The sequence below is a fragment of the Physeter macrocephalus genome, chromosome 14 (genome assembly GCF_002837175.3).
Source record: "Physeter macrocephalus isolate SW-GA chromosome 14, ASM283717v5, whole genome shotgun sequence".
NCBI lineage: Eukaryota > Metazoa > Chordata > Mammalia > Artiodactyla > Physeteridae > Physeter > Physeter macrocephalus.
Window position 1 is genome coordinate 26,170,006 of NC_041227.1, and position 12,973 is coordinate 26,182,978.

The following is a 12,973-nucleotide window of genomic DNA, read 5'->3' on the forward strand; positions in this document are numbered from 1 at the left end:
GAAGTTCCTTTAGCATTTTTTGTAGAGCTGGTTTGGTGGTGCTGAATTCTCTTAGCATTTGCTTGTCTGTAAAGCTTTTGATTTCTCCGTTGAATCTAAATGAGATCCTTGCCGGGTAGAGTAATTTTGCTTGTAGGTTATTCCCTTTCATCACTTTAAATATATCATGCCACTCCCTTCTGGCTTGTAGAGTTTCTGCTGAGAAATCAGCTGTTAACCTTATGGGAGTTCCCTTGTATGTTATTTGTCGTTTTTCCTTTGCTGCTTTCAATAAGTTTTCTTTGTCTTTAATTTTTGCCAATTTGATTACTATATGTCTCAGCGTGTTTCTCCTTGGGTTTATCCTGCCTGGGATTCTCAGAGCTTCCTGGACTTAGGTGGCTATTTCCTTTCCCATGTTAGGGAAGTTTTCAACTACAGTCTCTTCAAATATTTTCTTGGGTCCTTTCTCTCTCTCTTCTCCTTCTGGGACCCCTATAAGGCGATTATTGTTGCGTTTAATTTTGTCCCAGAGTCCCTTAGGCTGTCTTCATTTCTTTTCATTCTTTTTTCTTTATTCTGTTCCACGACAGTGAATTCCACCATTCTGTCTTACAGGTCACTTATCCGTTCTTCTCCCTCAGTTATTCTGCTGTTGCTTCCTTCTAGTCTGTTTTTCATTTCAGTTATTGTGTTGTTCATCTCTGTCTGTTTGTTCTTTAATTCTACTAGGTGTTTGTTCTTTAATTCTTCTAGGTCTTTGTTAAACATTTCTTGCATCTTCTTGATCTTTGCCTCCATTGTTTTTCCGAGGTCCTGGATCATCTTCACTATCATTATTCTGAAATCTTTTTCTGGAAGGTTGCCTATCTCCACTTCATTTAGTTGTTTTTCTGGGGTTTTATCTTGTTCCTTTGTCTGGTACATAGCCCTCTGCCTTTTCATCTTGTCTATCTTTCTGTGAATGTGGTTTTTGTTCCACAGGCTGCAGGATTGTAGTTCTTCTTGCTTCTGCTGTCTGCCCTCTGGTGGATGAGGCTATCTAAGAGGCTTGTGCAAGTTTCCTGATGGGATGGACTGGTTGTGGGTAGAGCTGGGTGTTGCTCTGGTGGGTAGAGCTCAGTAAAACTTTAATCCGCTTGTCTGCTGGTGGGTGGGGCTGGGTTCCCTCCCTGTTGGTTGTTTGGCCTGAGGCGACCCAACACTGAAGCCTACCTGGGCTCTTTGGTGGGGCTAATGGTGGACTCTGGGAGGGCTCACGCCATGGAGTACTTCCCAGAAGTTCTGCTGCCAGTGTCCTTGTCCTAACGGTGAACCACATCCACCCCCTGCCTCTGCAGGAGACCCTCCAATACTAGCAGGTAGGTCTGGTTCGGTCTCCTATGGGGTTACTGGGTCCCAATGCACATGCTACTTTGTGTGTGTCCTCCAAGAGTGGAGTCTCTGTTTCCCCCAGTCCTGTCAAAGTCCTGCAAGCAAATCCTGCTAGCCTTCAAAGTCTGATCCTCTAGGAATTCCTCCTCCCATTGTTGGACCCCCAGGTTGGGAAGCCTGATGTGGGGCTCAGAACCTTCACTCCAGTGGGTGGACTTCTGTGGTATATGTGTTCTGCAGTTTGCGAGTCACCACCCAGCAGTTATGGGAATTGATTTTATTGTGATTGCGCCCCTCCTACCATCTCGTTGTGGCTCCTCCTTTGTTTTGGATGCGGGGTATCTTTTTTGGTGAGTTCCAGTGTCTTCCTGTCAATGATTGTTCAGCAGTTAGTTGTGATTCCGGTGCTCTCGCAAGAGGGAGTCCGGTTTTATATATTTTTTTAATGAGTGGATGTTGAAATTTGTTAAATGCTTTTTCTGAATTGATTAGATCCTGAGGTTTTTCTCTAGACTATTAACTATTACACCAACCAAGTTTTTTTTTTTTTTTTTGGCTGTGTTGGGTCTTCATTGCTGTGCGCGGGCTTTCTCTAGTTGTGGCAAGCAGGGCTACTCTTCATTGCAGTGCACAGACTTTTCATTGTCGTGGCTTCTCCTGTTGCAGAGCACAGGCTTTAGGCGTGCAAGCTTCAGTAGTTGTGGTACGCAGGCTCAGTAGTTGTGGCTCTTGGGCCTTGGAGCGCAGGCTCAGTAGTTGTGGTGCGTGGGCTTTGTTGCTCCGCGGCATGTGGGATCTTCCTGGGCCAGGGCTCGAACCCATGTCCCCTGCATTGGCAGGCGGATTCTTAACCACTGCACCACCAGGGAAGCCCACCAACCAAGTTTTGAATTTTTAACCAGCTTTACATATCCAGGATAAACTCTACTTGGTCATGCTATATTATTTCTTTTATGTATCACTGGATTCAATTTGCTAATATAGTTTAACAGCTTTACTGAGATATAATTCACATATAATAAAAGTTTTAAAGTGTTAAAAAACCCTTTTTATAAAGTGTTAAATTCATGGTTTTTCATATATTCACAGTATTATGCAACCAATACCATTATCTCATTTTAGAACATTTAAATCATTCATATAGCAACCCCATACTCATAAGCAATGACTCTTCACTCCCTCCTTCCCCGCAACTCCTGGCAACAAGTAATCCACTTTCTGTCGCTCGTATAACATATGGCTTTTTGTTTCTGGCTTTTTTTCACTTAGCATAATGTTTATTTATGTTGTAGAATGTATCTGTACCTCATTCCTTTTAATGGCCAAATTAATATTCCATTATATGGATATGCATTTTGTTTATCCATTCATCTGTTGGTAGACATATGATTTGTTTCCATTTTTTGACTATAATGAATAATGTTGCTGTGAACAATAGTTTATAATTTTTTATGTATACATGTTTTCATCTTTCCTGGATGTATATGTAGGGGTGGAATTGCTGGGTCATATGATAATTCTATGTTTAACTTTTTAAGGAATTGTCAAGCTGTTTTCCAAAGTACCTGTGCCATTTTAAATTTCCACCAACAATATATGAGAGTTCCAATTTCTCTATATCTTTGCCAACACTTGCTATTGCCCCTTTTTTTATTATAGCTATCCTAGTGAGTATAAAGTAATATCTCGTGGTTTTGATTTGCATTTTCCTAATAACTAATGATGTTGATCATCTTTTCAGATAGATTTGCTAGTATTTTGTTTAGGATTTTTGCATCTGTGTTCATGAGGGATATTGGTCTGTATTTGTCTTTTCTTGTGCTGCCTTTTTCTGATCTTGGTATCAGGGAAATACTGACCTCATAAAAATAACTTGGGAAGTGTTTCCTCCTATTTTATTTTTCTGTGAAAAGACTGTGTAGAGCTGGTACTATTTCTTCTTTAAGTGTTTCATAGAATTCACCCATGAAACCATCTGGATCTGGAGATTTGTATTTTGGAATGTTTTAAACTATGAATTCAATTTTTAAAATAGTTGTAAGGCTATGCAGTTATCTATTTCAATTTGGGTGAGTTTTAGTAGTTTGTGTTTTTCAAGGAATTGTTCCATCTCATCTAAATTGGTGATTATGTGTGTAGAGTTGTTTAGAGTGTTCCCTAATTATCCTTTTAATGTCTGCAGGGTCCACAGTAATAACTCCTCTTTCATTCCATGTATTGTTAATTTGTATCTTCTCTCTTTTTTCTTTTAAATCATATTAGAGGCTTATTAATTTTATTGGTCTTTTCAAAGAACCAGCTTTTGGTTTCATTGATTTTCTCCTTTGCCTTTCTTTTTCAATTTCATTGATTTCTGGTGTGATATTTATTGTTTCCTTCCTGAAGCTTGCTTTGAGTTTATTTTGCTCTTATTTTTTAGTTTCATTAAGGTGGAAGCTTAATTGATTTGAGACCTTCTTTAAACAGTTAATGCTATATATTTCCCTCCAAGCACTGCTTTAGCTGCATTGCACAAATTTTGACATGTTGTATTTTCATTGTTGTTCAGTTCAGAATATTTTCTAATTTCCCTTGAGACTTCCACTTTGACATGTGGATTATTTAGAAGTATGTTGTTTAATTTTCAAGGGAGAGTTTCCTGTTACCTTTCTGCAATTATTTATAGTCTAATTCATTATGGTCAGATAACATACTTTAAATGATTTTGATTCTTTTAAATTTATTCAAGTTTGTTTTATGACCTAGTGTAGGGTCTGTCTTGATGGATGGGCACTTGAATATATTCTGCAGTTGTTAGGTGGAATGTTCTATAAATGTCAATTGAACCTAGTTGGTTGTTAGTGCTATTCAGTTCTTCTATATCCTGGCTTATTGTCTGTCTACTAGTTCTATTGATTACAGAGAAAGGAATGTTCATGTCTGCAATTATAATTGTGAATCTATTTCTTCTTCCAGTTCTGACAAGTTTTGCTTCATGTATTTTGAAGCTCTTCTACAATTATTTACAATTATTATGTCTTCCTTGTGAAGTGACCCTTTTATTTTTATATAATGATTCTCTTTATCTCTGGTAATTTTCTTTGCTTTGAAGTCTACTTTTTCTCATATTAAGCCATTCCAGCTCTCCTTTAATTCGTATTATGGTATATCTTTCCCCATCTTTTACTTTTAGCTTACTTATATCATTATATTTAAAGTGAGTTTCTTGTAGAAAGCATCTAATTAAGTCATTTTTTATCCATCCTGAAAAATCTCTGTTTAATTGGTGTTTATACATTTAATGTAAATAGTGACATGTTTGGATTTAGATCTACCATTTTATTTTTTGTTTACTGTTTGTTTCCTCTATTTTTCATTCCTCTGTTTCCTCCTTTCTTGCCTTCTTTTGGAATATTTGAACTTTTTTTTTAGAATTCCATTTTAATTTATCTGTTGTTTTTTACTATATCTTTTGTTACAGATATTTTTAAATGGTTTCTTTAAGGATTACAAAATAAATACTTAACTTTTCACAGTCTACTCAGAATCAGTATTTTACCACTTCAAGTGGAGTGTAGAATCCTTGTACCATATAAGTTCCTTTATACTTCCTGCTTTATATTGTAATCAAAATTGTCTTATATATTACATCTACCTACATTGAAACCCCATCAAACAGTGTTATGATTTTTGCTTTCAATTGTCATACATATTTTAAAGAATTCAAGAGGAGCACAGTTTATTAAATTTACCCAAATATTTACCATTTTTAGTGTCCTTCTTTCCTTCCTGATGTTCTAAGTTTCCTTCTAATATAATTTCCCTTCTGTCTGAAGAATTTTCTTTAACAGTTCTTTCAGAGCAGGTCTGCTGACAATGAATTTTCTTAACTTACCTTTATCTGAGAATGTCTTTATTTTACTTTTATTCCTGATGGATGTTTTTGCTGGGTATAGAATCCTGGTTGACTGCTCTTTTCTGTCGGCAATTTAAAATTCTTGTTCCATTTTTCTCCTGCCCTTCATGGTTTCAGTTGAGAAATTCACAGTTATTCACATCTTTATTCCTATGTAATTAACACATCATTTTTCTCTGATTGCTTGCAAGATTTTTTTCTTTATTTTTAGTCTTCAATAGTAACTGGAATCATTATTTTTCTATTATTATCATTATTATGATTTGGTTTATCCTCTTTGGGGTTCACCAGAAAGCTGGAGCTTGTAGCTTTATTTACTCTGTTCTGTTTTGCTGCCTTCTCCCCACAATTGCACCTGCATCTGGAGCCAAATGGTGGGAGGACGGAAAAAGACAAAAGAAAATAAATAAATAAAAATAAAAACAAAAAACCAGCAGAGGCTCACACTCTCTTAGGACTACAGATACTCGATTGGAGAAGTTTTTCCTCCCTCAGAGTTTTAGGGATCTGTGGGTCCCTGATGTCACAGCAACCACTGCAGGATTCCCTGGGAGCTGACTCATGAGATAATGGAGAAAAGATTAAAAAATAAAAGAAAAATTATTTCCCCCTCTCACCCTCAGCATTAGGGGTCTCCTTTCCTAACCCTAAAGTCAGAACTAGGGAGATTCATGGGCACGCTCTCTGTGTTGATTCCCCAAGTCCAGGTTTTGGGCTGCCTTCAGACCAGGCTGGGGGATACCAGAGGAAGAAAAACTGGTAAATTCACTAGTCAGTCGTATGTCAGATTCTATCCTCTTCCCCAATTTCCTGCTAGTATTTTTGGAGTCCTCAAGTAGCTGCTACATACATTTTGTTCAGGTTTATTGTGGCATTCAGTGGGAGGAATGTGCTTACCCAGAATTGGAACCAAAATTGCTTTTGAAACTAAACAAATTTAAGTATTTCCCAATGTGTACAAAACAAAAACTACTAATTTCTTTAGAATAATTTGTTTTATGCTTAAAATACTCACTTGTTACAATTTATGTTGTAACTAAACATTGGTTCTCTTCTTCTCAATCAAACGCTTTATGTTGCTGAGGAGAGATTCTTAACACCATCCCAGATGGGAGTAATGGGGATAGAGGTCCTCTCTCTTTTTGTGGGGTGAAGTTCCTTGTGGATATTTCTGGGAAATGTAGTCTTCTAAGTACCAAGGGAAAAAACCTGAGGACAAACAAAAAATATTTTTAAAATAAGGATCTCAGAAATTATCTCCTGATAAACAAACAACAATTACATGGCTTCCTTTGGTTTTGCTTTAAGTGTAAATAAGTCACTTATATAATTTAGGTGGGCCTTAGGGCAGATAAAACATTTCATCAATTAACTTGCTAATTTAGCATTAGTTTTTTGTTTGTTTGTTTGCTTTTACACAGAAGGCCTTATTTCACATGGCCTTTTCAACTACAATTTCCTATTTCTGCCACGATTGCTGTCATGTTTTTCCACAAAGCATAATATAATGATGGCCATCTGATAGGAGAATTCGGTTAATTGAATGAGGGAAAAATATTACCAATGCAAAAAAAACTTATAGGCATTTGTTGCAAAATTATATGTATTGTTATAGAGTGATGGATTTACCACAGATCAGAGCTACGAAAAAGATTTAACTTTGAAAAGTAACAGTTAATTAAAAATAATTATTTTTTTCATGTACATTGTAAATATTAACTATTTCTCACCAGGCCAGTATTGCAGGGTCATGATATGAAGTCGGTGAAGTCACTTTACAAATACTTCTCTTGGAAAATTCAGTTTAGGGTGGAGGGTACCAAGTACAGCCTTACCAAAAGTAGACAGAGACTTTAGGACTTAAAAGTATTAAGAGACGAGGATAGCATCTGGCATTGTGTTCTTATAGAAGACTAGGGCCTGGCACAATGCATGCTTGCTCTCTCATTCACTTAGTCAATATTTATTGAGCACCTGATATGTGTTAGGCACCATTGTAAGCACTGGGGATATGGCAGGAGACAAAACAAAGTCCCTTCCTTCATGGAGTGTACATTCTAGCGGGGGTAATAATGAAAGACTACAAATAGTAAAAATACAATCTGGTGGTGAAATACAGCAACCTAGGGCAGAGGAAGTGAGGGAGGAGGGAATCACTATTTTATTTTGGGTGGTCAAGGAAGGCCTCCCTGGGACAGCGACATTTGAGCAGAGATCTGGAAGAAGTGACAGATGGTTTGAGCAGAGGAATGACAGATCAGATAGTTAGGGCTGGTTCAGAAGGAGGGAGCCCCTTTCCATTTAGCCCCACTTCCCACACATGGAGCAGATAAGAAACCAGGCCCAGAGAGTGAGTTAACTTATCTAAAGTTGCAGGGCTAGAAGTGGAAACGCTAGGCAGAGAGTCCAGTTTTCTTTACTTTTCCCACTTGTTTTTCCTCTTCTTCCCCTGTGATAGTGGGTGGAAGACAGACACAGAAGGGAAAGGTGTATAATAAACACTTACTTTAGGTTGTGACTCATATCTTTCCATCTTTCCAATGATTCACCATCTTAATACCTCAAGGAAAAACATTTTTGTTTTCACATATTTAAGATTCTTGCTATCATTTTTCTAAGTAGTCTGCGTGCTGTTTGCATTAAATACTCAGAGGTACTTGATCTGAGGAGTAAAAAATGTTCTCAGAGGAATTCGGATCAAATTACTATTTAAGCCAACCGTGTGACAGGGAGTAAGACTGTTATCATCATCCGATGTTACATATGAGAAAGCTGAGGCCCACAGAGGTGAAGGGGCTTGCCCAGGGTCACACGACCTGTCAGTGGGCCAACGTGCTCTCTGCCAGGCCCCGCCGCCCAGGTCTAAGTACAGGAGGGTGTGGAGGTGGGAGAGGCCCCTACTCCATGCATGCTGGCGTCTGCTCCCGCGCCCTCTGGAGCAAGACACTAACTATCTCTTTAAGAAGGAAAGTGAAGCGGGCCGCTTACGCAGCTGCCGGCGAGCCGCCGACTGGCTGGTCCCCTCCATCCACCTCACCCTCCCTTCCCCTCCCTCCCTCCCTCCCGGCAGCCCCAGCCGCGGCGAGCACCCAGCAAGCCGCCTCCAGCAGGGGCTCCGGAGAGCAGTTCGGCGGCCTGGGCAGGGCAGCCGAAGCCATGGAAGCCTCCGCAGGTGATGACAGGAACCTCCGGGCCCACCGCCCAGCTGTGCCGCCGCAGCCCAGAGTGCCAAGTGCGGGGTGGGGGGAGGGGAGGCGCGGGCCCCGCAGGGGAGCGGCCGGAGCGCCCGGCGGGCAGCCGGCCCTCCAGGCTTTCCGTCCGCGGCGGCCCAGCTGTCAGCGGCCGGGGACTCTGCTGCCCGCTGTCCCCGCCCGCGCTCACCCGCCCCTGTCTGTCTGTTTTCCCCACCGCCGCAGGTTGCTGATCTGGGCCAGGCAGCTGCAGCAGCGACTGCAGAGGCGCTGCGCCAAGCCGGGCCGGAGTGGTGAGAGCCGGCGGGGCTGCGGAGGGCGAGTGGACTCAGGTGAGGAGGCCTCGGCGGAGCAGGGATGGGGGCCTGCGCTGCACCGCGGCGGGCGGCGGGCGGCGGCCGGCGGGCGGGGGCTGCTCTCTGCGGTAGAATCCCTCAGAGGGCACCAGCCTTGGAGGGGTTAACTGTGACTCATTCTTACCATCCCTTCATTCCCCTACATCCCTCGAAGCGCCCCACCACCACCACCTAGAAATTCACTAATTAGAGGATGCTGGTAGCAGCAGAGAAGATGCCCAAAGTGGGCTATTTGGAGGATTTTAGGGATCACCCCATTCCTATTCGTTTTCCTCTTACGGCATTTGGCAAACATTTAAGCCTCTTTCTTTCTTGGAGGAGGAGCAAGAGTACCTGGGGGTGGGGGAAGCAGGGAACCCCACACCCAGCCCAAGGTCAAGTGCCAGTGACTGCTTTCTTCCCATATTCTCCCCTGAGAAGAACCAGGGCCCTGCGGTAGATCTGGAAAAAAATGTCCATGACCCCTAGAGTAGGAGATCTAAGCCTCAGTCTCCATGGATTCTCCACGGGATGTGATGGTTTCTCCTTGTGCCCCTCAGCAGGAAGCTGGGCTGTTGGGAACACCTACTAGCCTGGGAAGCGCCCATATTCCCTTACTCAACCCAGCAGATTGAGGAGAGGCCTGGCGACACACTGCCTGTCTCCTCTGCCTTCTCTGCCCGTCTGCAGGTGGGATGGGCTGGAGTTGCTTCCCAGAAAAAGGTGATCTCTGCAGGCAGGGTCGGGTAGGGAAAGTGCCAGAGATTGGGGTTCTAGTCCTTTAGCTTGCTCGTAGGCCACAAGTAGCCATCTTAAAATTCTGTAGGCGTGGGTGTCTGTCTGTTAATCTGTTAAATTCAGGAGCTGGATTAGATGGTCTGTACAATTTTAATATGCCATTCAAGCAGGTCTTACATGTCAGGGGGACATCCCTATTAAAGCAACCCAGAATTTAAACTTGGGTCTATGAAATAATTGGGGTTTCCTCAGTTGACCTTTTTCAACTGGAGACTTCTCAAGTGAAACATTGACTGTGTGGACCTCGTGGAACTGGAGGTATCAGACAGCCCTATATTGTCAGCTCTGCGCCATCACTGGGATGACCTTTGTCAAGTTACCTCCCTTCCCCAAGCTTCAGTTTCCTCATCTGTAAATCTGGGAAGAAGGGTACGTATCTCAGAGGGTTGATATAAGGATTGAATGAGACATATATGAAAGCACTTAAAATAGTGCCTGTGCCTGGCACATAGTAGGTTCTCAGGGACACAGGAGTTAGGAGATAGACTGGAGGAAGAGAGAAGGGGTGGCTGTTCTTAGTCCTGTTTTCTCCCACCTCCCCCACCCCACTGGTCTCTTTTACATCCCTGCGGATGGTTCCCTGCCAGGGGATAATGAATGCTGGAGTGTGTTGGGCTGCCAGGCTGAGGGGCCTAGGAAGCAATCAGGAGGTACAGACATTTCCACTGCAAGGGCGCTGACGTCATTCCAGCAGTGATGGTCCCAAGGAGGCATGTATAGCCCAGCACTGGGTTTGGAAAATCTTGGCCTCCGAGGGCCGAGTCCCGAAGGGAACAGAAGCATCAGAATCTTATGTGCTGGCAGGGAGGCAGGGGCCGTGGCTTTCTGGTTTCACGTGGATTCCCCTGCTGCTCCCTTGCCCTCCCAGGAATCTCTCATTAGAATCTCCATGAGACAAGGAGGTCAAGTTTTTGGTGTCTGTATTTTCTATTCTCTATCTTCCCTCCTGCTGTCCCGTTCAGCCTTTCGTTCATCTTTTCTTGCTCCAGTTTATTTCAAAGATACATTCTGCCCCTTGACAGCATGATAAAGAAGCCTCCCCATAGGGTGGGGCAGGGCATTTTACTGCTGCACCATTTGGGCCGAAAGAAGTTGTTATGTCCCCACCTGCCCTCAATCCCCATTAGATTGTGAGCTCCTTCTGGCAGAGGCATGGACTTTTTCCTCTCTGTGTCTCCAATCTCTAGCCCATGGCTAGGCATAAAGTGGGTCCTCAGGAAGTGTTGAATCAAATAAGTTGGAGGAAATTATGTCCCTAAGCCAACCAGCTTTGGGAGAAACTGTGAGAATGTGTTGACAGTGTAGGGAAAAGCATTTTAAAGTATAGGGTACTGTGCCAGTTGTTGACTGTCGTTATTTATTGCTCTTACTGTTATTATTGCTATTGCCAGGGGCCAACAGTTGTTTTACCTTCTCCTCAAGTCAGGCTTGAAGGGACTAGATGTGCCTGGGGGGTGTGATTATGTTGACAAACAGTTGGTTCTGGCTGGTGAAAGATAAGCATGAAGGGAAGAGGATGGAAAAAGAGTGATTCCAGCCACTTAACTGTGTTTCGGGGAGGGGGCAGATAAGGAGAATCAAATGGGCCAAAATGGACATGTAGCAAAAAATCAGGAGACCCAGGTCCCAGGTCTTGTTCCACCACCACCTCAATGTGTGACCTTGGGCCAATCACACCTCCACTCAAGACCTCTGGGTCTCCAGCTATAAAATGAGAAGACTGGACCACATGATCCCTAAGGCCCCTTCTGGTTCTGACATTTTGTCAAGTGGATTTTGTTAAATAAAAATGAGACAACTATTATTACTCTCAGTATCATTTATGGAATAGCAGACCATTACATATTTCAGGTAATCCTCATAACAGATGATACCACTTTGAAAGATGAGGAGACTGAGGCTTAGAGAGAGTGACTTGCCTAAGACTGCACAGCTCAAAGTGGCAGACTTGTTATCTGACACCTGGTCTATCGACTTGAAAGGGTGAGCTCTTGCAAAGGTTTCACAACCTCCCCTTGTCATCACTGTGAACTGTGTGTACACTTGCACACGTGCATAGGGCTTTGGAGGAGGGAAAGCTGTGAAGGATTCCTGACAAAAGGTCAGGCATTTCCCCAAAGGGATTGTTGCAGGGGACTTGCTGAGTTGAAGAGTGTGTAAGTCAGTGCTGGAAAGTCTTCCTTGCACTGTGAGCTCTGCTTTGCTGATGGGTGGTGGGTGCCCCTTTACCAAGGAGAACAGCCAGGATTGAATGACAATCATGACAGGTACATTTTTGAGCTCCTCCTATGTCCTGTGCTCTGTTTTACACAGGTTCACTTACTCCTCAGACAATCCTATAATGTAGGCACTACAATTTTACCCATTTTACAAGTGAGGAAGCAAGGGCAGTGAGGCAAAGGATTTCGCCCAGAGTTACACAGCTAATGTGTGGTAGAACTCGAGACAGTTTAGCTGGAAATGCACTGTCCTGAGAGTTGGAAAGACTGCGTTTAGTCCAAGCCCTCTCACTGACGGAGTGATTTTGGATCGGCCAGTTTCCTTCTGCATGACACAAATGGGCTGGATGCATCTATGGCTCTAAAGGGCCCAAATGCTGCCTTATCCCAGAACAGGAGTGGAGGGGATTCCTTGTCTAGCTAAACATGTATCAGCCTTTGTTTATTATTTATTTATTTTTTGGGCCCTAGACCAAGTGCACAGGATAAAGGAAGGAGTAAGAGGCGGTCCCTAGTTTCAAGAAGCTCATGGCTAACAGGGAGACAAATATCTAAATGTGTAGGTATGATGAACCATCTAGGAGCTGTGATAATACTGATGTGGGTGTAATGGGACAGGGAGGGGGGATGGCCTTTCCTACTCAGTGGGTCAGGAAGGTGAGGGTGATGCCATTTTCTGTGTTGAATTTGTATGTAATAATAATAATAATAATAATAATAATAATAATAATAATAATAAATGTTCTACCCAACTTAGGACATTTCCAAACAGTTCTTGGCTCTTGACCCCAGCAACCCAAAAAGTGGCCACAGAGTCTGAGGCACCATCCAAACTCACTCTGTGGCACAGTTCCAAAGGAACCATCCTTTTGTCTCAGGTGGGCTTGAACCTTCCCCGTCATCAGAGGCCTCTAGAGGCAGGACCCTGAGGCTCCTCTTGGAAAGCCTGTCTAGTGCCTATAACAATCCAATAGGCTTGGGAACGTCTTCCTCATGTCATTCTTTCACCTGTCTGGAGCACCTGACCCCTGGAGAGATGAAGGCATTTACCCAAGATTACTCAGCAAGGTTGGGGTCAGAACTCTGGCCTAATGGAATTGCATTTCTGAGCCATATGTGGATCTTTCTACATCTGGGTCACCAGGGACCTCAGGGGCTGTTTCTTCATTTGATGGGCAGCTT

The 12,973-nt window shown here is 42.9% G+C and overlaps 1 protein-coding gene and 1 long non-coding RNA gene across 2 annotated transcripts in view; one reads left to right on the plus strand and one right to left on the minus strand.

Moving 5' to 3' along the window:
* Nucleotides 1–5,545: 5,545 nt before the first annotated feature.
* LOC114487593 (uncharacterized) lies at nucleotides 5,546–7,870 on the minus strand. Its single transcript, XR_003682740.1, has 3 exons — nucleotides 7,755–7,870; nucleotides 6,264–6,457; nucleotides 5,546–5,609 (listed from the first exon to the last, which is right to left on the minus strand). It is a non-coding gene; the product is annotated as an uncharacterized lncRNA (long non-coding RNA).
* A 284-nt stretch (nucleotides 7,871–8,154) lies between these two features.
* The window catches only part of SNPH (syntaphilin), a 42,514-nt gene continuing 37,695 nt past the window's right edge, over nucleotides 8,155–12,973 (plus strand). Inside the window, exons 1-2 of the mRNA XM_028498188.1 lie at nucleotides 8,155–8,420; nucleotides 8,665–8,771. The gene's annotated coding sequence lies outside the window, so the exon portion shown is untranslated. The remainder of the gene's footprint in view (nucleotides 8,421–8,664; nucleotides 8,772–12,973) is intronic.